The 24,907-nt window shown below is 43.3% G+C and overlaps 1 protein-coding gene across 3 annotated transcripts in view; it reads right to left on the bottom strand.

Annotated features, from left to right (window-relative positions):
- ssbp4 (single stranded DNA binding protein 4) overlaps positions 1-24,907 on the bottom strand; it is a 92,223-nt gene that overhangs the window by 38,562 nt on the left and 28,754 nt on the right. Inside the window, exon 1 of one of the 3 annotated variants that reach the window (XM_080505992.1) lies at positions 18,754-18,885. The exons of the other annotated variants lie outside the window; for them this stretch is intronic. The gene's annotated coding sequence lies outside the window, so the exon portion shown is untranslated. Of the gene's footprint in view, positions 1-18,753; positions 18,886-24,907 lie in introns of those variants that run through there. 3 annotated transcript variants of the gene reach the window in all.

Here is a 24,907-nt window from a genome sequence, read left to right as displayed (position 1 = left end):
CGGCGGCCTGCCAAGCGACACGTAAACACATGCGTTGCATTTCACATTCTTTCTGCAGGTACAGTGATGCAAACGCTGGAAAATATTGAAGCCGCATCAGCGGCCCACTCGCAGTCGGTCGAGACTTTGAGAAACTTTTATGTTCTAACCGAAATGTTCCACAAGAAAGAAAAACCATCAGTTCTGAGGTCGACACCTAAAATCTGAAAAGATCATACTCCATAATCTACAATTTAAAGATGGAAATGAATAAAATGTGCAAACATGTCAGCATTGTACCGTAGTTTGTGGCCACAACATTTTTAGGGCCCGAGCACTGAAGGTGTGCAGGATCTTATTGTAGCCCAAGGAGTTAATACTATTTTTTAACTCAGAACAAATGTGATACTGAGGGCCGAAACATGCTCAAAAACTCAGAATGTCTCCATAGTGGCCCCCTACCATCTTTACACATTTGTAATGTCCACTTTAGGAAGCACGTTTCACTTATGTCCACAAGATTTTATAGGCATATTAAACACGTCGGCATGCGTGAAAAAGTCAATGACAGTGAGACCAACAGAAAGTCCATCATTGTGCGTTAACTCTCCATTTTGCAAAGGGGTTAAGTCCTCAGAGGGGGTGTGTGTGACTGACCTCCAATTTGACCAGTGAGAGCCGGCGTTACTGATGAAAAGTTATCAACTTCTTCTGAAACACTCAAAAGCCCCCTGATGTCCAATCCTTCACCATCAAAGACTCTTTTTCATGCTCCAACCTACCTCAGACTTTACATGCTTGATCACAAGGCTGCTTTGATGACATCCATAAGCCAATATTCATTCTCAGTCATAGCGTCACCTCCGGGCAATAGGAGGGATACTTTGATGTAATACTGTAGGACCAGTTCATCGTATCAACGTTAAATTTGGTGAAACAACACTTAAACACAACGGTTTTGACTCAAGGTGAAAATTGTTACTTTAATAGGCTTCAGTAAAAGTCGGGAACTACCTACGATAACTCTTTATCCAACTTTATATTCCTGGCTCTGTATGGTTGAACCATTATTCCAAGATTCAGGAACTACACAAGCTTCAATTCGAGTTCAACGAGAAGCTTTAAGAAATAAAGTATTTGGTGCCACAGCAGAGTGCACTCACAAACTGGACACGTAGCTTTATTATGATACTCCAATAAGATCAGTTCTAAACATACTAACACAGGCTTCCACACACACTGGCCTCCTGCTCTTCTCCACCCCCCCCCCCCCCCCCCCCTTTTCTTATACTTTACTCCTCTTTGCATCAAACCAGCACATGAACCTCAACAGGCGCTTCACACATTCAGCCCCATGAGGAGAAATGGGGTCGTTTGCCTCCGTTATCTCCTTTTCTCTACACCTCCCCAGAACCTACTGCCCTCCCCTTTCTATCTCACTCTCTCTCACTCTCCCTCTTCCCCCCTCCTCAAACAGCCGTCAGCCAATGGCGTCTGGGTGTCAGGCAGCTCAGAGAAGCTGTTGTCATGGTGACGGGGCTCCTGTCTGTGCTCTGTCCCTCAGGCATCCCAGATCCAGAAAGCAGCATCGTGTTTACGTGAGTGAGGAGAGGAAGAGGAAGGAGGAGAGGAAATGTTAGAGGCGAGGACAGGAAAAAAAAGAACTGCTTGGGATGGGATAGCAAAAAGGAGATTGGGGGGGGGGGGGATTAAAAATGGCTCTCTTTGGTCATGTTTTACACAGATGTGTCTCGAGGTTTTTGGATTTGAAGGCCCAACACTTTTGTGTGGGGGTCGTGTGGGTGTGTATCTCCATTCGTGTACATGAATGTGCCCGCATGTGTGTGTGTCTCTCACATGGCCCTGTAGACACCCAGGCATCTCACACCCCTATTCCTGGCATCCCCACCCAATCGCTGACCTTTCCTGGACTCCAGCATGAAGACACACACACACACACACACACACACACACACACACACACACACACACACACACACACACACACACACACACACACACACACACACACACACACACACACACACACACACACACACACACACACACACACACACACACACACACACACACACACACCAATTTATCCAGGATCATGTAACCAACCCAAAACACTTGCACCTGGCGTGGCCTAAAATAAGGTCCCAAGGCTGCAATGTCGCAGGGTGGCACAACTTTGACAGCAGCTCAGAGCGTCTGTGTTCAACCGCGGTGCCAGTGACCAAGGCACACGCACGGCTACGCCGTCTGGATCATTTACCTCCGGTAGTCATCTGTTGCTGATTGGTCAATGCCAACATCGACCATGACCATGACGCGAGTAGCATGCGTTTATTTTCTTCTTTAATACATCTTAAAGCTGTAAAGTCGGAGTGCAGTGCATACTCAACTATTCCGATATAGCAGGTGATGAGCAGCACTCCAGAAACTGTCTACTAAATAATGAACCCAGCCAGCTTGTGTATCCGTGTCAGTGGTGGCCTATTGCTCCATACTTGACTTTTCTTCCTTTTCGCAGAACAACCCAACCCGTTAATTGCAAGGTAAACAAGTGAAGAGGAGCATCACCCCCACAGGAGCCCTTTTCCTCTCCTCCCTCCCTCCTGTTCCTTCCTCTTGTCTTTTCCGAGACGAGGCTGGCTTAAGCCCCCCTTCAGAATCAGAATCTGGACAAGCACCAGTTGGAAGCTAATCCGGCTCGCCGACTGGACCCCTCCTCCCAAACAGCACAGCGGGGGTGGATTGATGAAAGGGAGGCTGATATGAGGGACATGAAAGGCATTGTAGAGGCAAACAGAGCCACAGACGCAGCTTGCCTCAGACCCCTGCACCGCATTCTGTACTGTACAACAAGCCATTTAGGACATTAAAAGACCACGGCATTATCAGAGTGGTTTACATATTCCAAGGCTGCCGTTTCCCGGTTTCTTTTGGTAGACATGTCTAGTCGACTGCCGCTTGATGCAGTTTAAAGCACTATTTATGTCTGAACTGAGTTCACACAGTGGTCTAAAAACTATTGCCATTCAGTTTGATGAAGACCAAGAGTCCTGACTTGATTTTTACCTGTTGCTCTAGGTTTGTGAAGTGCTGTGACAACATTTTGAAACTCACAGTGCACATCTTTCTGATGTTAGTCCACCCATGTGTGTTTTAAATGGTTTAAAATTGCATTCCCCTCTGACAACCTGAGTATCTCCTCTTATAAACTGGGGAAAAAAAACAAGAAAGAATACTATTGAATACATAAAGATTAAAGTACAATCACATTCAAGTAAACACCTTCATGATCAAAGATACACAAGTTAGAAAAACTTTAATCAAAATATAGACATCCTTATAAAGTCATATGATTAAAAGTGATGCATAAGTCACTTTTTCATTAGATTCAAGTACCTATACTACTTTCCCAACACCATCATAGCTATATAAACATTTGCTTGTTCTTTGGCAGAAAATTACAGGATTAAAAGTTGATTAAAAACATGAATGAACTCCAAATACATCCATTGCAGAGTTTTTGGTCAGTTCACACAAAGATGAACTTGATCAGATGAGGACCTTGCATGTTTGTTGTACACCTGGTCACACTGCATGTTGTTCAAAACATGAAATGTACGCATAGTAAAATAGCAGCATGAAAAAAAGGAAAACAGCAAATCGTTTTGAGGAAAAGACCAACAAATAAATAATTGTCAAAGGGGCTTTGCTGAATCTAATATATGAGCATTAGAGTTAACTCAAGTGTGCTGACAACCACTCACTAAAAGGTCAAAAAAATGGACACCAAAACCTATTTTAACAGAGCACCTTTAGGGCATTTTAAAAGAAGAATGTAGAGCAACATAATTCCTCCAGCGAAAAGCAGCAAAGACAAAACTGTCCCTGAAGAACAACAGAAAAGCACTGCACATCGGAGGAACTGATTCTGTAATGCAAAATGAAGGTGGACATTCGATTAAAGATTCTGATGGGTATTCAAGTACAGAAGTTAGGATTTAACATATGGTTGGTTGGTTAATGGATTATAAAATCCATTGATGAATTGATAGCGTTAATCTATACCCATCTCTATCTTAGAAGAGGTTGTACGTGAAAAACATCTGAAAACGTTTCTGAATCATTTAGTCAATAAATGAATTTACACTTAAAACAATGTGGTTCAAGGTAGGTAATAGGGGCTTATCCTGTTTGGATGTGATGCACTGATGCATTGAATTTTTTTTTTTTTTTTACGATATCATTAAAATAATTGTTTTTTGTTTATAAATACAAAGCTTTACCAACTACCGATATATAACATGTTTTTTTTTGTTGAAATGTTTCTCCCATTTAATACGAACCAAACCAAAGACCTCCTGATGTTCAAATTTAAAGAGATTAAAACTGAAAAGAGATTAAAAATAGCTCCAAAAGCACAAACACAAATGACCCACAGTAGACAAAGACAGACTCTGGTGTTGCACTATGTGAACCAATGAATTTGGCGAAGCCTCCGTTTGGGCGTCAACTGCGGATGAAAGCCTCATGAGTCTGAAGGACTTCGACAAGATGGTGTAAAATGAGATTTTGATGTTTAAAAAAAACCACCAAGGACATTTTTGTATTTCGTCTTTGAAACTCAGAAAAGACTAATTGTCTGTTAATATCTGAAGAGTATCTATTCATAGACTGAGACAGGCAGGCACGTACGCACGCATGAACGCACGCATGAACGCACGCACGCACGCATACACACACAGAGGACAACTTGGTGACAGATGGAAAGAAATTAGAGGCAAAGTAGCATTAATATTCCATCTCTTAATAACAACCAAAGCCCTTCCCCCACCTTTGGCACTGACACACACACACACACACACACACACACACACACACACACACACACACACACACACACACACACACACACGCACACACACACACGCACACACACACACGCACACACACACACACACGGCATGTCCTGGAGAGCGTTTCAGCTCGAGACAAACATGATAATTTCTCCATGTCTAATGGGCCTCGAATCACACTTTTTCTTCCTCCTGTTTTCCTCCATTTCTTTTCACCTAATCACCCCCCCCCCCCCCCACTACTACCTGGACTCCTCCGCCTTCATCTTCATCTCCTCCTCCTCCTCCTCCTCTCTCCAAGCACACCCACCCACTCACCCACCCAGCTCGGTTGCCCTCCAGCCTTGCGGCCTCACAGCAAAGTAGAGAGCAATCCCTTGGTGGGTCAGCCAGATTAAACTGCCACTGTAATCCGCTTGGCTTTCACCTCCTTGTCCTGAGCTGAAGAGAGCGAGGGATGGAGAGATTGAGAGGAGGAGGAGAGGAAAAAAAGGGGTGGGTGGGGGAATAAAAGGGCATAGGGATGGAGAAAGAGAGAAAATACAAGACAGCAAAGGAAGAGAAAAAGAAGGAGGCGAGAGAAAAAGGAGGGGTAGGGTAGAGCTGGGGGGGTGAGTAGCTAAATGACAACAAGGGCATGGAACGAGAAAAACAAGGAGAAGAGAAAAAAGAGAAAAAAGCCAGAAATGCAGAGAGAGGCAGGAGAGGGCTGAATTAAAGGAATATGAAAAGGAGGAAGTGAATAATGAATCTCATAAAGGAAAGATATTAAGGATGAATGAGAGTCAAATAAACTGTGTTACAAGAGGGAGTCATGAAGGACAGTGGGGTAATCCTAGTGGCAAGAGCGTCTGTGGTGAATAAAATTAACCAAACACGAAGCCATGTTGAAGCACGCCTTCATTTTCGTGTCATGATGAAATGTGTTTTGTGTTAAATTTGTGGAAAATGAGATAGCCCCCTCACCACCATCATCACTACCACCTTATGGCCAATCAGTAACTGAATCCTTCCCATCATTTGGTTCTGACCTGGAATTGCTGCCTCCCCTCGGGCCAAGTGCCGTAATAATGAAAAGTGTGGAGATGTGTGGTAAAATTTGCCAGCCCCACATTATCAGTAGTGTCAGACATATCAAACATGAAGGACGAAATGAGTCGATGACATTGAGAATGTGGCTCGCTCGCGCAGGACTTAGAAGATTGTGGATTTTATTGTCTCGTCATTCCTGATAGGAGATAGTGCACTATAGGCGTTTGCTTGATAGAAAACATTTCACTTGTGTTGGTTCTAAACCTGTCTCTAATTATCATATTGATCCAATCAGAGCACGTCATCAGGCCTCCTACGACGCCTCTTCTCATCTGAACAGACCTCATCCTCAGCGAGTCTCTTTTTTGTTTCACAGGCGACAGAGGCCACCAATCCTTGTACTCGATCTACTTCCACTGGCAGACCCAATTAGAGGAGATTCAGATGACCTCCTGTCGTAGGCTCATGCTATTTTACACCAAACCTTTAGTTCGTACCGAATACTATCCACTGCGCCACCATGTGGGTGACTGAATGGATGAGCAACAACCAAACGGCTTTCTAGATATCCTTTTTGATGTCAAATTTGAGGAGAATACAGGCACAGACAACTCAAATGATCGCCCATTACAAGCAACTTGGCCCTAAAAACACATATGGAAAATTGAAGATTACTGAATGCAGCGGCTGAACACCACAAGACTGAGACGACATGGGATCACCAATCTTGAAAGAAGTTCAGGAAAACTTTAGTCGAATGAGTTTTAGATTTCTGCTATGGCATTAAGGTGGCGGGGGCAGAAGTAGGTGTAATCAATCCAAGGACCAACCCATTACTCCTGGAGAAATTAGATATTTACGCCGTCAGTCAGGACTGCGGCACGGAAGCTGCCGTTAGCCGCCTGCAAGCACACTGCTAACTCTACTCCGGACCATACGTATTCAGAAGCATCGGTGTGAGCGCATTCACTCGGCCCGTGCTTTATCTGTGTGCCCCTGCTCAGTTTTTCGCAGTGATGTTGCTATCCGACAAGCTAATTAGCATCAATCTGAGCTAACGGCGAGCATGTTTGCGATGGTAACTCGGTTCCACAAACAAATGCAGCGAAGGTATGCGCTTTACCGATTGGAGTTACTCAAAAGTTCAGTCTGCTGCTAGTGGTGTACTAATATTGGGGTGGATACTGTCCCAAACCAAAGGTTTCTGAAACCACAAGTCACTCTTTTAGACCTTTGTATCATCTCAAATTGGCATTGTGAGCCTGGCAACACCATGTCAAATGGCCTCTGCAGTCACTAGATCACAGTCCAACAAACACCTGAGGGCTGTGGTGTGAACCGGAGATTCATAACACGGATGCGCAGTTGACAAACTTGCAACATACGTGTGGCGCTGTAATATCAATCTGAACTAAAACCTCTAAGACATGTTTCCTGCAGCATGGTGAGGCTGTGACACCGGGGATGAAGGCGGCTTGCTGGAAAAAAATTATGCCTGACCTTGTTCGCCGAGAGTGTGCTTGATGGCATTGGCAGAGAGATTACCTCCAACACAAACAGCTTCAACTATACTATCGTTTATTCTCATCCAGCCATAATACATTTTCAGAATTTGCCTTGCTCCAGATAACACTCACCACCATTCCTAAGCATAACATTTTAACCATCACCTTCTACAGCAAACTGTTTTTTTGTGTGGTTTTCTTTACCCAAATCCACTTTGTACCAAATTGAAGTGAGAAACTGTGATATGGAGAAGAAAAAAAAGAGAAGATGTGCAGATGATAAACATGAATAAGCACCTTAATTAAAGCGCTGTTAATCAAGTTACACCAAAATAATTATCCTCATGCAAGTAAGATGAACACATCAATTTATGTACGTGACAGATGCAGTAATCAATGAACAGTCTTTTATCCAACTTTATATAAAGGCACTGACTCTGAGCAGAAGTGTAAAACACAAAGTGTGGCCCAAACTTCAGTCTCACATTAATATAACTAACTCTATTTGATATAGCCTTTTAAACTGCATTTCAGACCGTCTGGGACAAAACACATGCACCCGATTGTTCTGAAAACCAAGTGAATCTAAAATCAAATCCCTGTAAAACAAATCAACGCTAGTAATTGTTGTGAAAAAGGGATTCAGATTAAATGTGAGTTCAAGTAACACCGCTTCAAACAACTATTACTGCTGATGTGTCGCTTGACTAAATTGAACACAGACACATTCAAACCAGCTCCCAATCATGTAAAGCCGAACTCCTCTGGGCACACATCTGACATCATTACCTGTGTGTGTGTGTGTGTGTGTGTGTGTGTGTGTGTGTGTGTGTGTGTGTGTGTGTGTGTGTGTGTGTGTGTGTGTGTGTGTGTATGTCCACTGGGTATACGGGACGAGTGTTAAAATGAAGAAAAGAAATGGGGTTAACAGGTATTCCCGCCCCGATACCCCGCAGCTGACCCCCCCACCCCCACCCCCAGTCAATAACCGGAGAGAAGGAAGGAATAAGGCAGAAAAAGAAAGAGAGGCAGGAAGAGGGAGGATATCCTGCAAGGAAAGGCTGTGATATATGAGCAGGCCACTTCAAACAAGCAAAGGGGAGGGGGACACTCCTCCAATAAAACCAGAGGAGGTAAAAGAGGAATAAGAAAGGCGGCAGGAGAAAGACGGGAGATTTAAGAGAGGGGTACAGTAGAAAGGGGGAAAGTTGGGAGGAAGTTACTGCCAGATGAGCTGGAATGGAGGAACCTGAATGAGAGCGGGGTGCTCCCACAATAACAGGACAATAACACCCTGCCCCCCCCCTCAAAAGTAGAAAAAGCTGAGCAAACACTACCTGCAATATACCCATAAATTAAAATCTGCAGGAGGGCTTCTTTTAATGTTAAAATGAGGCCTGAACTCAGTAAGAGCAAAAAGCTTAAAAGAGACTCAAACTAGCAGGAAGTTTGTTAATACTTCATATCACAAATTTCATTTGTGAACTGTTAAGTGTTTTAAACTTATTATATTAGCTATTATCAGCAAATATCCCATTCCAAAGTACGCTGAAGGAAAATATGGAAGTAGATTACCAGAGCTACATTCCTACAGTAAGTCCATTCAATACTGTTGCTTGAGAAATCAGTGATGCCATTTTCTTTTTTGGACTCTGACAACAAGTACAGATTCTTTAAATGACGTTGTAATTGAAATATTTGTATTTTAAAACTATTTGTAACATAAAACAATGTTTTGTTGTTTTTTTTTTTTTTTAGCAAAGAAACTGTGGAAAGAGGTTGAGCATAAATGTTTCAACTCGTAAGCCCAAGGTACACACTTAATATGTGCTCACAGTCACGAGCACAAGTGAACGTACGCAGCCGTGTCCTCCAAGACATGATTGATGAATTCAGGAAGGGGCTCTTGGGAAGGGGAAGTCCATTCTGGGTCAGACTTCATTCACACATCCATCCATGGGCACCATCTGCATGTACTCACAGATCACAGCGAAGAAAAAAAACCTTTCTTCTCGCACACACACACACACACACACACACACACACACACACACACACACACACACACACACACACACACACACACACACACACACACACACACACACACACACACACACACACACACACACACACACACACACACACACACACACACACACACACACACACGGAAGTGGTCCTATACTAATTTCAACATATGCTGCAGTTCCTTTCATGCTGTTTACGATATGATGTCTTTCCTCGGCCGTCACACAGCGGCAGAGAAGTGCATGAGAGGAGAGACGGGGGGGGTTTGGGGGGGGGGGGGGGGGGGGGGGGGGGGGTCAGGGTGAGCGAAGTGAGCTGGGTACCATGGCACAGTGTGCACTCTACAGTTTTTAGGCTCGGTGTGCCATTGTGGACCAGCATGGGGCTGTTTTTTGACAGAAGCCATTACAACAAATAATTGAACAGCAAATGAAGACAAATGATATGATTGCACTGCGCGTCCCAGCAGTCAATCCACTATCTAGGTGGTTCCCATTCAAGCCATTGATCAGCTTTACAGCCTAAGTAGCTGGCCAGGAAACTAAATGGTGGCGATCAATGCTATTTAACAGATTATTGACTGCTGACTGGTTGCCTGAGATCAAAATAGAGAGAGAGGGGGGGATGAAGAAATAAGCAAATAGAAGAATGGAAAGAAAACACATGAAATTGGAATCGGCTCCTCTGCTTCAGTGATGATAAATGGGAAAGAAAAACAAAGAGGGAATAGAGGTTGCTTTTTTTTTTTTTCATGTGAATGTGCATGATCATCTGTATTTAATGAATAAAGCAAGACAGAAAAGTCAGGAAAAAAACCAAACAAAGCAAAGCTGAAAGAAGCCTCTATACTCTCAGATTTATTTAAAGATTCCCAATTGCACTTAAAGATGTTTCATTTGGGGTTGCGGTTGGTCTTTGTTTGTGCTTCAGGCACTCACTGTGACGACGATACACCTGAAAACTCCACACATCAGAGGTGCTTCAGTAAAAAAAAAAAAAAAAAAAAAGTCAAAAAGGAAGAGTCTCCCCAAAATCAGCCACTACTTTCTTGCTCGTTTTTGTTCAGTTGATACTTGATGGAGCTTTCAAGTGGCACACAAGCTGGCATGCAGCAACCGCCGCTTGCAACGCAATTACATCCCTTTTGAAAGCCGGCTCCTTCACGCGCATTTCCACTGTCTCTGTTTACAATGCATCAACCAAAGTCGAGAAAGGCCATCAGCTTGATCAGGCCCTTGGTTGGGGAGTGAGGGCTTTGTGTCGTTTCTCTTTGGCTCACTCCTGCTGTGACTTCTTAGTTCAAGAACGTGAGAATCAAATATAAAGTGGGTCTTTCTACAGACCGGCTTCAGCTGAAGCAGGCGGTGAGGCGGTTGTGGAATGCGAGAGGGAAAACCTGCACCAACATTTATGTGTGTGGGTATAAACGCGGGTCTATAAGGATGGGGAAGGGACCTCCACCAGTCCCAAACCACTGTAGTGTTTAATACACAGAGTAGTGCGTTACCATGGTGACTCGGGTCTGACTCAGATTTGTGTGTGTATACGTTCACGTGTGACGTGTGTATGCGTGAGCTGTGTGCACTTTAATGCCTGCACTGGAGACCACGTGAGAATGTGTGGAATCTCAGACTGAGCTCAGCTTATTTCACAATTGTTGTCCTGCTTATTATCTTTGTTAATATTTCCAGAAATTGTCTTGAAAATAAAACACTGTGGTGCTTTGAAACTCAAAAAAAAAAAAAGTGTCTGTGTGTGAAAGTGAATACAGACTTAAATACGGTTATAGTAACTGTGGATATAGTGTGTGCCTGTGCCTGTGTGTGTGTGTGTGTGTGTATACACTCCCCTTGCCTTTTCTCAGTTCAGCAGAACCTCATTAATTCAGCAGGAATGGAAATCATTTCTGCATGGCGTGCACAGGAGACAGAAAGAGATGGAGAGGAAGACGCGTGGAGGGGAGCGGGTGGGAGTGGTGGGGGGGGGTGAATACCCAAATTTCTTCATTTTCCTTTGCTGAAAACCATTCACTTCTTGAGAGATTTATTTCTAAACACCACGACGAACTTGCAGTGTTACCCACAAAGAGAGTTTGACACACACTGTATGTTAATGCCGTCTGACCACATTTATATTACAGAGTGGTTTAGTCATTTGGGCGACGACACTGGGGAAATAACACATATGTATAATGTCAGACCTGCTTTACTTTTGATTAAAATCTCAAACGATTTATACTAAATGTCCTTAAAGCAAAGAAAGAGACTGAATGAACACCAGAAAACTCAACATGTCCAGATGGATACAACAATAATAATAATAATAATAATAATAATAATAATAATTCAGGTCGGAGCATTGCTTTCTGCATCCTTCCTTCCTTCTCTCCCCTCCTCCAGCCAGCTCTCCATCCTGCAACCCGCCACCAGACAATATGGAGCAGACAGTAATCTGGCCATGCACTGAGGAGATTACTGCATCCAACAGAACAGTTCAGCACAGAAGAGAGCAGCTCCGTTCAGCACAACTGCTTTTCTTACAGAGAGAAAGAAATTCACGGCAATTGTCCACCATGAGAACACAAAGTGGGAATCCATGGTATATCCAAGCAAACTCAATTGACCCGGCTGCTAAGAAGAAACCTCTCTCTCTTTTTTTCTTCTTCTCACATTCACAGAGTGATGGCTGGTCGCACACACTTCTTCGGTGAAGGCTGACCTTTTCAGAGGGCAACAGAGTGCAGTGCCGTGCAGTGTAGTGGATCTCTATTCCAAATGTCACTTTTTTTTTTTTTACAGTAAAAATCTGATGAAGTCTGAACGAGGACACATTCCAGGAGCGACCCGCCTAAACACACACACCGCAACTTAAAACGTGCATCCATGGACACACATAAACGCTAAAATAAGTCTAAACATCTCGTCAATAACGAAACAGATGTGCTGCCCTATTTATCCACTGAACTTAATCACAAGAGATATAAATAACTGATCTCACGGCTTACATCCAGACAGCAGGGATGAGGTTGGAAGTTCACACGTAGCGGTTGGTACTAAGTACATGATGTGGATTTTTGGATTTTTCCCGGCCCTCTCAGAAGAATTAACCCTAAACAGCAGCTGGGGCATCCTCGACGTCTGCACTGACCTTAAGGTTAGCAAAGAGCTGCAAAGCAACTCACACTAGTAGACAGCATCAAACTGTTACATATGCACGTGTAACACTTTGCAATTACGCGAAGAAAAATACTTCTTTTAGCTTTTCCATATTTTCTGCCTTTACTAAACATGATCGACAGAACTCACTGTCCATGCTCTGCTTTTATACAGCAGCATTGTAGCCTCTCAATAAACAGGTAAAAAAAAAAAGAAGCAGACGGTGATGAATTGATGGTTGAATATTTTATGTGATCTCACATTTACGCTTGTGTTTAATGGGTTTTCACACCGGCTGTATAGGTGTTTAACAAATAAGACGATATAAAGAAATTAAATATTTAACTTCATGTTCACATGATAAGTTTTCCGCTGGCAAGCAATTAAAACAAGTTCGGTTGAACAACAGAGTTCTGTATTGAGGATAATCATTGAGAGGATGATTATTTTAGGTGAATTAGTGCATCAAAACTAACTGTGTGTGTGTCTGTGCTTTTCTGTATTTGCCCTTTGACGGACTGTGATGAACAAGCAACCCATCGCCTGCTTTTCTCCCAATGTTGATATAAAAGATGGATGTAAAAAAAAAAATGGCCTTGACCATCTGTCCTTCTACCCTAAACAGTCCTGAGTGCTTTTCTGTGTGTCCCTGAAAACCCCCCAAAAAGTGATCAGTTAGTGGAAAAGTCTGAGGGAGAAGAAATGAAAATTCGAGTTGAGGGTTGTTTTTTTTTTCTGTTTTCACTGATCATTGACATGCAACCTTAAGGCTGTGTCAAGTCATGTGAAGTTGTACATTTTGAACCACGAGGAAGCCCGAGCACTTGTCTGCTTTTACATTATCATAATATGATTTGCACATGTCAAAAAATGAATACATCTTAATAACATGCTCTCTCTGAAGTCTGACAGCAGACATGGAAAACTGCCCATTGCTTATATTTGAATATGGTATATTAGTAGCCATGGGTGTGTCTGCCAGAGTTTGGCTTCACTGTAATGTTTTGGTTAAGAGATCAGGGAGGTCAATAACAGGCATTCATAGGACCAGTTTGCCTGAGAACAAGAGACTGAAAACATTTTCATTTAGACTTCAATTCAGAGAAGTTTCATGTTCTGACAGCAATTTAAATTGAAAATAAATTGCCATACACACACAGGTTGGTGTGGGTTTTTTTTTGTAATACAAACATGTTCGCTCACACACGACAATGTAAACATTCAAGCTTGATCAAACTGCCTTTCTTCATCATGTAGGTCCATTCAGTATGTGGTATATGTAGTAAATGTGTCTCGGCTGACCCAGTTGACGCTGTAGTAAATGAACACTTTGACGGAACAGAGCTCTCAAAACTAAGAGCGAGTTGAGAAGTACCTGCCTTTGTAATTGTGGTCTGAGTATTGGCACATTTCAGAAAACGTGTGTTTTTCTTGGTTGCCGTGGAGACTGAGATGGGGGTGGCTTCGATAATGTTAAACTCCGGGCACTGTTTTCAAAAAGTGCCACATCCAGAGACTCACAAAGCCATTGTCGTGTAAATGAACAGCAAAAAACAAAAGCAAAAAAAACCCACAACAAAAGTTTAGAGTTTTCCCTTAAAAGGGTTGCCATGTAAATAGGGCCTGAGAGGTAATCTGAGGACTCCAAAAACAAAAGGTTGAAAACCACAGCTTTAGAGTGATCGTACTGCAGTGCACAGAGGCATTGCTATGAAGGTGCAATGGCATAAAACAGACCAAACGTAATGTAAATAAACATGAATATGGAGGTGTAACGTTTGTGAACAGGAAACGAGGTGAAACATGAGAAGACAGATCAAAAGAAATGCACAACTTGCTTCCCGAGTTCAGCTGGTGGGTAAAGGTGAGGTGGAAGAGGACGGAGGAACATATGAAGGTGTAATAATAGAAGGAGGAGGACCGAGGTTATTATGGCACGGGGAGAGGAGAGCTGAAGGAGCCAGGTGTGGCAGTACCCACAGAGGTAATCAGTGGGCCAATGGGGAGTCATTCCACTCATAGAGAACAGGCAGCCAAAGTACCTGGAATAAAAATAATCATTACACTGCATTAAAGTCACTGTCTGTAAATATACCCTGGACAGCAGTAAAGCACACTGCCTGTGGCCCCCACCGCCAGGAGACCTCAACACACATAGGTGAGAACATCAGAACACACGCGAACGCAAATAGCATAAATGCAAATATTTCTGCGAGTCTGTCTCTCAGTACAAATGCTGCGAAAATCAGCGACTCCCCTGCTGATTCTGTGCATTCATTCTGATATTGCAAAGACGATCTTTTAACAGAAAACAAACTGTTCTCCAAATATAACTCTACCGACTCAAAGCACGTTCATTATCCTCCATATAACTTATAAGTGTTATTTTAGTAACAGAAACCCCGACAGAGCCTCGAATTGAATCCCTCACACATTTATCCCGCCTCTCACCACTGCTGCATTTGGAAAATGGGGATTAAGTCTGCATTTAGGAGAATTTAAATTGCAAATAAGGCTTCGTAATTGTTTTAGTCTTTAATCCTGGCAAGGAGGGCCTCACTATAATGCAAAGTTGGGACAGGCGAGCATCTCAGGCATTAATCTGAGAGAAGTCTGTGTTTGTGATACTGTTCGGTTCAATGAGACTTAATAACAAGGGTGTTAAAATATGCAACACACAATCGCAGACATGGACACGGAAATGTCTCAGAAATGTCTGCAATTGTGTGTCTGCGACAATTCATGCGCACAGCGTCGTGCACATGCACTCAGGGCAGCCAGTTTATTTTGGTTGTGAATTTGGAGCCCAGCTGGTACTTGAGACTGGTGGACTGGCAAAGCAGTAGCAGACAGCGCGTGCACCGCACGCATGCACGCGCACACACGCGCACACACACACACACACACACACACACACACACACACACACACACACACACACACACACACACACACACACACACACACACACACACACACACACACACACACACACACACACACACACACACACACACACACACACACACACACACACACACACACACAGTGTGCCAGGGACGCTCTGTGCCAGGCTGCAACGTCTGCCAGCTACAAGCTTGCCCGCTGCTACAAAGAGTGGTAGAGGCAAAGGAGAAAGGCCAAGGCGGAGTGTGTAAGAGAGACGAAAGAAGAATGTGAGAGTGGATATGGAAGCAAAAGACATAGTTTTTAAAAGATGACAGTCAACCCCCACCCCCAGTGTCAAAAGGAACAAAAGACTGACTTGAGGGAGAAAGTGAAGCTGAAGTTACTAATTGGTTTTAGTTGCTTCTGTGGATAACCACAGTCCTCAAACCACAGTCCTCATTGACTTTGCAAAGTGACTTAAATATACAGCATTTGGTTTTCAGCACATTGAAGTAGAAGCAAGAGTCTCCTGTAGGTTGTGTTGATCACAAGGAATCAAGGAATCAAACATCAACTTACTCATGTGGTCAAAAGTTTTTAACAGCACCAATCATACAAAATATATATTTTTTTTCTGCAGTGTCAAGAAATCACGTAAAATAATAGATTCTGTGTTATACACCTTTGGTATCACCACAAGATGGTGAAATCTACAGGGATGAGGCGAAACAAAACAACACAAAAACCAACTCTCCTTTTTCACCAAGCAACAGTCTCAGGAAGAACAATTCCTCTCCCACAAATACTTAATTTCACGATTGTTTATTGGTCTTTAAATGTTTTTGTTTTTTTTGCTATTCCTACTTAAGAAAGGAAAAGCTATAGATATAATGCATGAACATGTCCAGGTGTGTTCATGCTCGGTTGTTTTGATGTGACCCAAATTTTGGTGTGATCTGCTCGTGTGAATCATCAGAAGAAATATGAAAGCTGCCATTTGAACTGGAGTCTACACAAAGCGAGGGCGCTGAGAGCCAGTGGGAAGCGAGTCTCTGGCGGCTTCCAATTGATTGGACATATGAACACAGCTCACATCTAACGTATATGGTATAACAGTTGTCAAAGGTGCAGAAGTTTTGTTGGTATGACGACAAAGACGACAAACAAAAGGGTATTTTGATTCTTCTATACAATTTATAGGCAATCATGAGCTCCTAATTGGGAAAAGGTATAGCAATAATCCTACTTGTGCTTTCAGTTCAGTTGAAGTAAGTTTTAAGCTCAGAAAGCTTTGCTGAAAACTGCCGACCATAAAAACATCCATAACCATAATGCATTTTATTTGTATTGCACTTTACATTTATGAATCTCAAAGTGCTAATATGGTGTCAATTTATATAGTTCCATCCAATGTAGACAGGTGCCTCAGTGAGAACGATGTAAAGCAGACAAAAAGGAGGACAACAACACACAACCTCAACATCCAGCCATCTTGTATAATGATTCATCACAGGGTGTTGGAGCTGAGCTCAGCTGACGATGAGTAATGGTAGAGTACACCCTTGACCTGTCATTAGTGCATCACAGGGGAAACACAGGCAATCACACTCATATTCGCACCGATGACCAACTTATATTTACTAAATAACCTCAAATCGATGTTTTTGGACTGCTGGAGGAAACTGGTGCAAACAGGCGTGCACAGGGAGAACATGCAAACTCAAGAGCAGTGCCCCCAAGCCCAGACTCAAACTCGGGATGCTCCTTCCTGTTAGGTCAGAATACTAACCAGCAGATCAGTATGCAACCACAATGTCCAGTATTCTGGTATATTAGAGTGTTGTCAGTCAATACTGTTCTCCCACTCTTTTGTTCAACAGCCCAGGTCTTTCTGACCTCAGCCTGCTCAGTTTGCCAAAAAATAATTCCCTCAGTGGACAGCTAATGTGCCTGTATGACAGCAAACAATCAAGCTTCACTAAAAAATCTAACTTTTCTCATGTGATTTCCACAACGGCAGCTCCTGGGCTGAATGATTCAATTTAGTGACGTGGCAGAGAGAAGGGAAATGGCTTCTCAGTGCCCAGAGTTAACCAACAGGAGAGTATGTTTAAGATAGGTTTCACTCCCTGGGATCTGCCTGACAAACCTTGTAACCACCGTCACTGTTGCAGGCCTAATGAGGAGAGGCAGTAATGGAAAGCGCCGAGCTTTTTCTGCAGGGCGAGGGTGACCCAGGGACTCTGCAGCTGGAAAAGTCGACTGAAGATGAGCAGCATTGCCTCACTTAGAAGAAATTCACATGGTAAAACAGTTAAACAGTGAAATCCTACATTATTAAAAAAACAAACACCAAGTGATGACCTTAAACCACCGTGATCCGCGCTCTTCTCGGTGACTTGGGACACAAAGTTACTAAAACACAAAGTCAGCATAGGGTTTGCAAAGCAGAGTTCAAAGGGAGAAAGCAGAAGCAAAGGCAGTAATTGTGGTAATTTATACCATTTACACTGTACAGTGTGTTTTTACTCAGTGGATAAAAGGATAAGTGCATGTGGTTTGGGAGTCACTTTTGGTCGGAGATCCTCTAAGATGAGAGAGGAAAGGCGTGCGTGTAGCACGTCTGCTGCTGCGTGTGGGGCAGTACGAGTGTGTAGCCATCTGAACACAGGCAGCGGGTGCAGACTTGGCACAAGAAACCTTGCAGACACATGAAAGGTTGTCCCTAAAACTTTACAACCCCGCTCCCCTGACAGATCGCTCAATTCAACTTCACTCCACTGTGAAATGGTTAAAGAAGAAGCAAACAAGTGATGAGTATTGACTTTTTCTTCTTTACTTTCCAAATAAGTGAACCATAATTTACTTTGCAAAAATGACTAATTTTAGGAATAATTGGCACACATTCACTAAATTAAAAAAAATTTAAAAAATAGACAAATGCCCCAAGGATATGCCACTGTTTCCCAGAATCTAGCATTAATTTAGATTTTATGGAGGATGATGATGCAGCTAAGAGGGTATTCATGGGTAACTGGGTTAAAGAAATTAAATGGGACTGGGTTAGAAATCCGCATGCAGTCGAGGGAAAGTCAACTCTGCAGGGTTTGACTTCTACGATAACTTTGGTCAGGCACATTGATGGCATTTATGCTGCTCTGGCTCGCAGGACCCAATTCACAGCTCAGACCAAAATTAAAGATAAACTGGGAAAAATGCAGACTTGAAAAAGAGTCCCCGATGCCTTCAGACACCTCTTTCTTTCCGCACGCTGATGCATCTCTCTACCTCCGTCTCTCGTTATCCAACTCTCTCCGGCTTTCTGCATCCTCTCCCCTCTGTCACACGTCTTGCTGTCTCCGTCCCCCGGATTGTTGTCTCCATCTGTCCATCCCCGTGTCTGTCTTTGTCAAACACAGATCCAGGAGTTTGTGCTTACAGAGGAGAGATCAAATGATGAACCAGAGTTCGGTTTTAAGCTTGCCCAGAATGAACCTGCAAGGGAAGGGAATCATAAACAATATTTGATCTTCTGCTTCTGTCACTTACAGACCTCCAGCCGAACACACACACAGCTTGAGGGCAGCACTTTCAGGCTTTGTTGCCTCCCTCAGATAGAGAAAGGTATACACAGACTGGCCTTTTTCATTTAGGCTGTAGCCACGGTAAACAACGACACACAAAGACGGCGTCCTCTCGCTCAACGCCCGTCTGCCTGCAGACTGCTCTCCACGCATTGTTTGATATTAAAAGACGACACAGGCGTGAAAGGAGGAGGCGGCGGTGGTTGCACAAAAAAAAAAAAAAGGTAGAAAGACGGATGGAGACGGACAGAAACTGAGACACAATGTTGTGCCATGCTGTTTTTTTTGCGTAGGCTATATTTAAACTGAAAACAGCCAGGAGAATCTGTATGAAGAAGATATCACTGTGCCAACGCAGACTCCATTCCTCCATCCATACCTACTCTGCCTATATTATGGATGTTATTATTATTCCTGCATGTCGTCATGTCGCCCCCGCTTCTCTCCTTCCCCCGAGCAAAGAAGCGGGCACTGCTGGCACCCGGCCAGATTACCCAATCAATCTCCTCTGAGAGGGAGGGAGGGGAGGGGAGGGAGGGTGCCGAGAGGGAGGCAAAAGGAGAGAGAGGGGGAGGAATAAGAAAGAGAGCCTAGAACAGGGAGGAGAGGAAAAGAAAGAGCAGCAGGAGGGGGGTTGGAGGATGGCGGAGGGGGTGTTGGCAGTGAAAAAGACCTGAGAGCAATTGAAGCTGGAAAAACGGTGCAGGATGAGTAAATTTTGTCTTTGATAAAAGGACAGGCACAAAGACCGCTCATAATGGGAGAGAAGGTTTTCAGCAGACATGTGGCATTAAAATGAGGCACGTGAGCACCTGGTGCGGCGACAAAGTGAGTCGCAGCGGATGGAAAACACACAAAATCACACACAGAGTCCAGACAAAGGGTCGGTCCGTCAACGATTGTTTACAGAGTGCAGCTCCTCCCCTCGTGCCACCTGTTACCGTGGTCAAGCCTAACAAATGTTTAACCCCCTCAAAGAATCCCCAGGCAACCACCAACAGCAAAGCAACAGTCCACACACAGGCAAGGAACAGAGCCGATTACGACTTCAATTACTTACTTCCCTATTCTTCAAATTTGGATTCATCGATTTAAAACGGCTACTTCCCCAATAGAACAAATGACAAGACTTATTGCCAACAATTCTGATAATCCATTAATCTTCTGAGCCTTTCATAATAGAAGAAATGACAGACATTGTGTCATTAAAAATGTGTGGATTTTATGGTTTTGGGTGCTGTTTATTTTTTATAATATGATAAATATAATAAATTGAGAAAAACAAGGCATTTCAAGACGTGCATTGGTCACTGCACAGCAATGGATGGATGTATCTCTTGTTTTCACACAATAATAAAACAATCTGCAGACTAATTGTAAATAGATGTTCGTTTGACAAAATGCTGACAATCGATGAGAGAATCATAGACTTTGTCCAGGCACAAGTCAAAAACCCCAAAATCGTGACGCAGAAAGAATTCAAATCTAGGGGAAATGATATATCACTGTATTCAGATGATGAAATCGGTGAATGTCTAATGTCCATCAGTAATGAAAAATATGATGAATGACTTTTTCTTTTTTTTTCTCCCCTTCTTAAATACTGACTTCAACAATTAATCTCAAAACAGTTCCAACACTTTTTCACTGTCACATAAACATCAATGCAGCTACTAGACTTGGTCTACTTTTGGATCGGATGCAAACTCATGAATAATGAAAAGAATAAAATTAAGGGGGAAAAAAAAAAAAAAATCACCTCCCTTGTTTGACTCCTCCATCTCCACCATTATCATGACAGTTTTCATCAGTAAGCCAAGAGCTGAGTGGAGTCAGTGAAGCACTGCAATGTGAATGACGCACTTGTGGCACTAAATCTGTGACTCTCCGCAGGCAGTGAACCCTGATTGGCATCATTCGCAGATGTTCGGGGTTGCGACCTCTGGCTGGGGCAAAGCAAAATGTCTGCGACAACAAGGCCGAGTGTATCGCTTCCTGAAAGACTGTTTGTCTGCGATTGCAAGCGCGCGTATGTGTGTCGGAGATGAAGAAAACAGTCATTCTTCTGCCAGCTTTAATGTGCACAACCGTGTGTGTGTGTGTGTGCGCGCGCGTGTCTGAGAGAGAGAGAGACAGTGAGAGTAAGCATGCCTCGCTTGCTCGTCAATATGTATGCCTTCTTCATCACAAAGCCTGAGTGCTTTAATCATTCATATTGAGTTACTAAAGACGTGCCATGTTCTTATAATCAAACGCATTTCCTCAACAGAGTGTTCGTTTGAGGAACATCCAAATTCCCGCAGAACAGAGGGCTATAAGAAGAGTGGATCTCTTTTAGGAAATAAACATGATTAAAAGGCAACGTGAAAAGAAAGGACAGAAACACAACTACAACAATTAAGACGACAAAACGGAACACTTTAAAATTACTTTACAGAGGTACAAGACTTCAGGCTCTTCCAGCTCGTTATGATACAGTATTATCTCACTTACTTAAGAGTAAGTGTGTGTGTGTGTGTGTCTCTCTCTCTCTGCGCACGTGCGTATTAATTTGCATAAGAGAGTGGGTGTGTGATATACTCTCCAGTAATGCCTGCTAGTGGGAGTGTTTACGTGTCTATGATAGCAGACTCACCATTGAAGGGTGAAGCCAACCAGCTATCCATCTAGTCAGAGGCCTCCAGTTCTGGGAGTGTGGCCAGGGCTCCAATCCCACCACATTCCCCTGGATTAGCTGTCAAGCAGTCCCCAGATCTGAGGATTAGCACATTATATTCCATTATCTTTCCCAAACTGGAGAGTCCACAATGTCTACATCATTGCTCTCAGTGGGGGCCAGTCGGAGAAGGCTGAGTAAGAGGTGCCTTCAAACGGGGCCAAATTGAGCCAAACCGAGCTGAGCCAAACCAAATCGGTAACCAAGACTGTACTCTGGCTCAATGTTGCCTAGCAACAAAATTAGTTCCTGGAAACAAATAAGCAAACTGTGTTTCCAAATATGAGTTTTATAGCCCGGCACTGATTTTTCCCTCATTGTTACCCACAACAAACTGACAGCAGAGCAGCCGGAGACGGCCATAAATTAAAAACATAAATAAAAACAAACCAGTGCTCGTTTATCTCGCACACACTCCCCGTTCACTGCTCCTGCTGAGAGACACACAGAGCGGAGTGTGTGCGACTCCTGGGAGCCGTGTTGTTTTTCACTCTGTGATCCGGGTGGACTCGGGGGAATGAGGGAGCCGTTATCAGCAAGGGGCCGTGATAGAGACTTGATCAGGCCGTCGGTCTGCAGGGACCAAGGAGCCAGAGTTAATCAGAGACAGACAGAACCCTCATCACCCCGGGGGGATTCACACGCTTCGACCCTGACACTCTCTCCCCTGCACTCTGTCACACAAAGACAAGCGCACGGCACTCACAAAAGCACATTCACTCACTCGCACCTTTTCTGGCATTTTACTGTCGTCGGCGCGTTATACCACAACTCCTCGGGTTTTAAAGGTGAGTCATTCTTTTGGATTTAATATTAACTTCCAATATATATATATATATATATATATATATATATATATATATATAGCCCCTTGCTATATATTAAAACCAAGACAAGCAACAGCAATAGTTCTTCGTCATCCTTAATCGTTCATAATGAAGATCCCAAATGAGAGAGATATCCAACATCTATATCAGCATGACTGCTTTGTTTAATTTTAAACAGGTTTTCTCTTTGGCAGCCCCACATATGAGAAACTGGGTTGTGTTGTGTGTTTTTGACATCTTTTCTACTAAGAACCAGCGATAACTTCTGTAGCAGTTGGAGCAGAAGCTGCTCACCTGTTGGATTTAATGCTGGAAACAGCCCGCAAGAGATGATCCAGTCAAACCCGTTCAAATCCTGATGCTTGCCCATTTTGTCTTGCTTCTAAAACATACATTTTCACCGCAAAGGGCTCAGTTGCTGCCTATATATCCCGCCCACTAACAGGTGACATGATAAAGAGATAATAGGTGCTCTTCACTACACCTGTCAGTGGTCCTTATGACATGAACACAGTATTCTATTCCTCTGAATCAAAGGAGGAAGTATACAGCAAAATAAGCACAAAACCTGGAATATTTTCAATTAACTTTTTAGGTTGTGGCATTGAAAATATTGCATTAAGAAGTGTGAATTTGAGCCAGGTCAAAGGTCAACCACACTCTGTCAGTCCTTGAAATTCTATAAAAGTCTGTTTCTATTAACATAACAACCATCTTAACATTGCTTTCACTGCACTATTTAAAGCACTAAACTGTAGTTTATCTCTACTAACTGCTTGCTGGTTTCTATATTAATAGAGCTAATCAAATAAAACACCATTTACAGCCTCCTGGGTGAACCTACACAGCGAAGCCTGGTGCTATCAGGATATACAGTATTTTATAGTAATGGTTCCACGTTTTTCATAGATCAAAAGTGAAAACTAATTTAAATTTGAATCCAATATTAGATTGTACGATCTATTTTGGAATTTCAGTCAGTTCAAAGCTCAACAATGGTAAATCTCGTTGCTAAAACCTCCAGAGAATTGTGATTGTATATGTGAAAAAAACAAAAAACCCTGATATCTACTTCATGAGTTCAAGTCTTACAGTTCAGCTCTATGCTTTATCTACCTAACAAAAGACCAACAGTGATTTAGACTCTTCTGCCTGATTTACGTGCCCCAAGACACGTTTAAAATGTGCTCTGTATGCCAGCAGAATTTTAAGCTTAAAGTTCAGTCATATATTGACCGAACCGGCTGTCAAACTGGAGCTGTTAAAGAGCTGACATGCAGGTATCCAGCTGGCCTACCTCTGGAGAAAGGTGTAGGAAATTATATGGCATTTAGATTAATTAGACACAGTTGTCAGATTTAATTAACTACTAGGTTTAATTAACCATGTAATTAATCTTATGATGGTCCAACACATGCACACACACACACACACACAGACAGGCATGGAGACATACACATCAAGTTATGCCCACACAGACATGCATAGTACACGCACAACAAATGTAATCTGTTCAGCTGACAAGCGCTCACACTTTTGCCGTCAGAACTCATGAGAGGGTTCAACTGAATGGGTGACTGGCGACGAGCTAAAGCAGCCTGAATGAAATGCGTCTGGTAAGGACGGCGCCTCAAATCCATTCCAGGTTTCACTCCTGCCCAGGTGGAACGATAATCTCACAGCCGAAGCAGTCTGCCCAGTCAACATCCGCACGCCCATGTAATCCTTCATCAAATATGTGCGAGGCAGCGTAATGCAAATATTTATCATTGAGTGTGGACAAGTCAAAAATAAAGACGCAAGTCTAGAAAAATAATCAAACATGTACTTTGAAAGCGGACGGAAAGAGATCCGATTCCATCTGTGAGGTCCAACATCACATCAGGAAGGTCATTTTCAATTGGTGGCTCATTAAAAATGCATGTCTGTGTGTATGAGAATTCAATAAATCGACTGGTATAACTCTTTAGAAGATGAGAGGGTCAAGGGGGCCCCCAGACCTCGACCTATCCGCGTCCACTCCGGCACCGTTCGCCAGTCCTGGCGCAGCCTGTCCTCCTCTGAATGTGTCCTCTGTGTACACGCTTATTGTGCGAAAGTCCGTGTTAATGTGCTTGTGTGATCAGCCAGCTGGTTTATGTGATTTGACCTATACTGAAGCCACGAGTGGGCCAATAAATAGCCGGGGAGCACTCTGACCTTTCACCTAAGGGGAAAACAGATTCGCGAGGACCTGAGGGGTCCGGGGTCAACGTCTCCAGAAGTGCGACCATCAGACGAAGCGCCGAGCGCCGTCCTGCTGAGGTCACTTGTGA

This window comes from Blennius ocellaris, assembly GCF_963422515.1.
Source record: "Blennius ocellaris genome assembly, chromosome: 12".
Lineage (NCBI taxonomy): Eukaryota > Metazoa > Chordata > Actinopteri > Blenniiformes > Blenniidae > Blennius > Blennius ocellaris.
The sequence above is the reverse complement of the archived record's forward strand: the minus strand, read 5'-3'. Positions and strand labels throughout refer to the sequence as shown.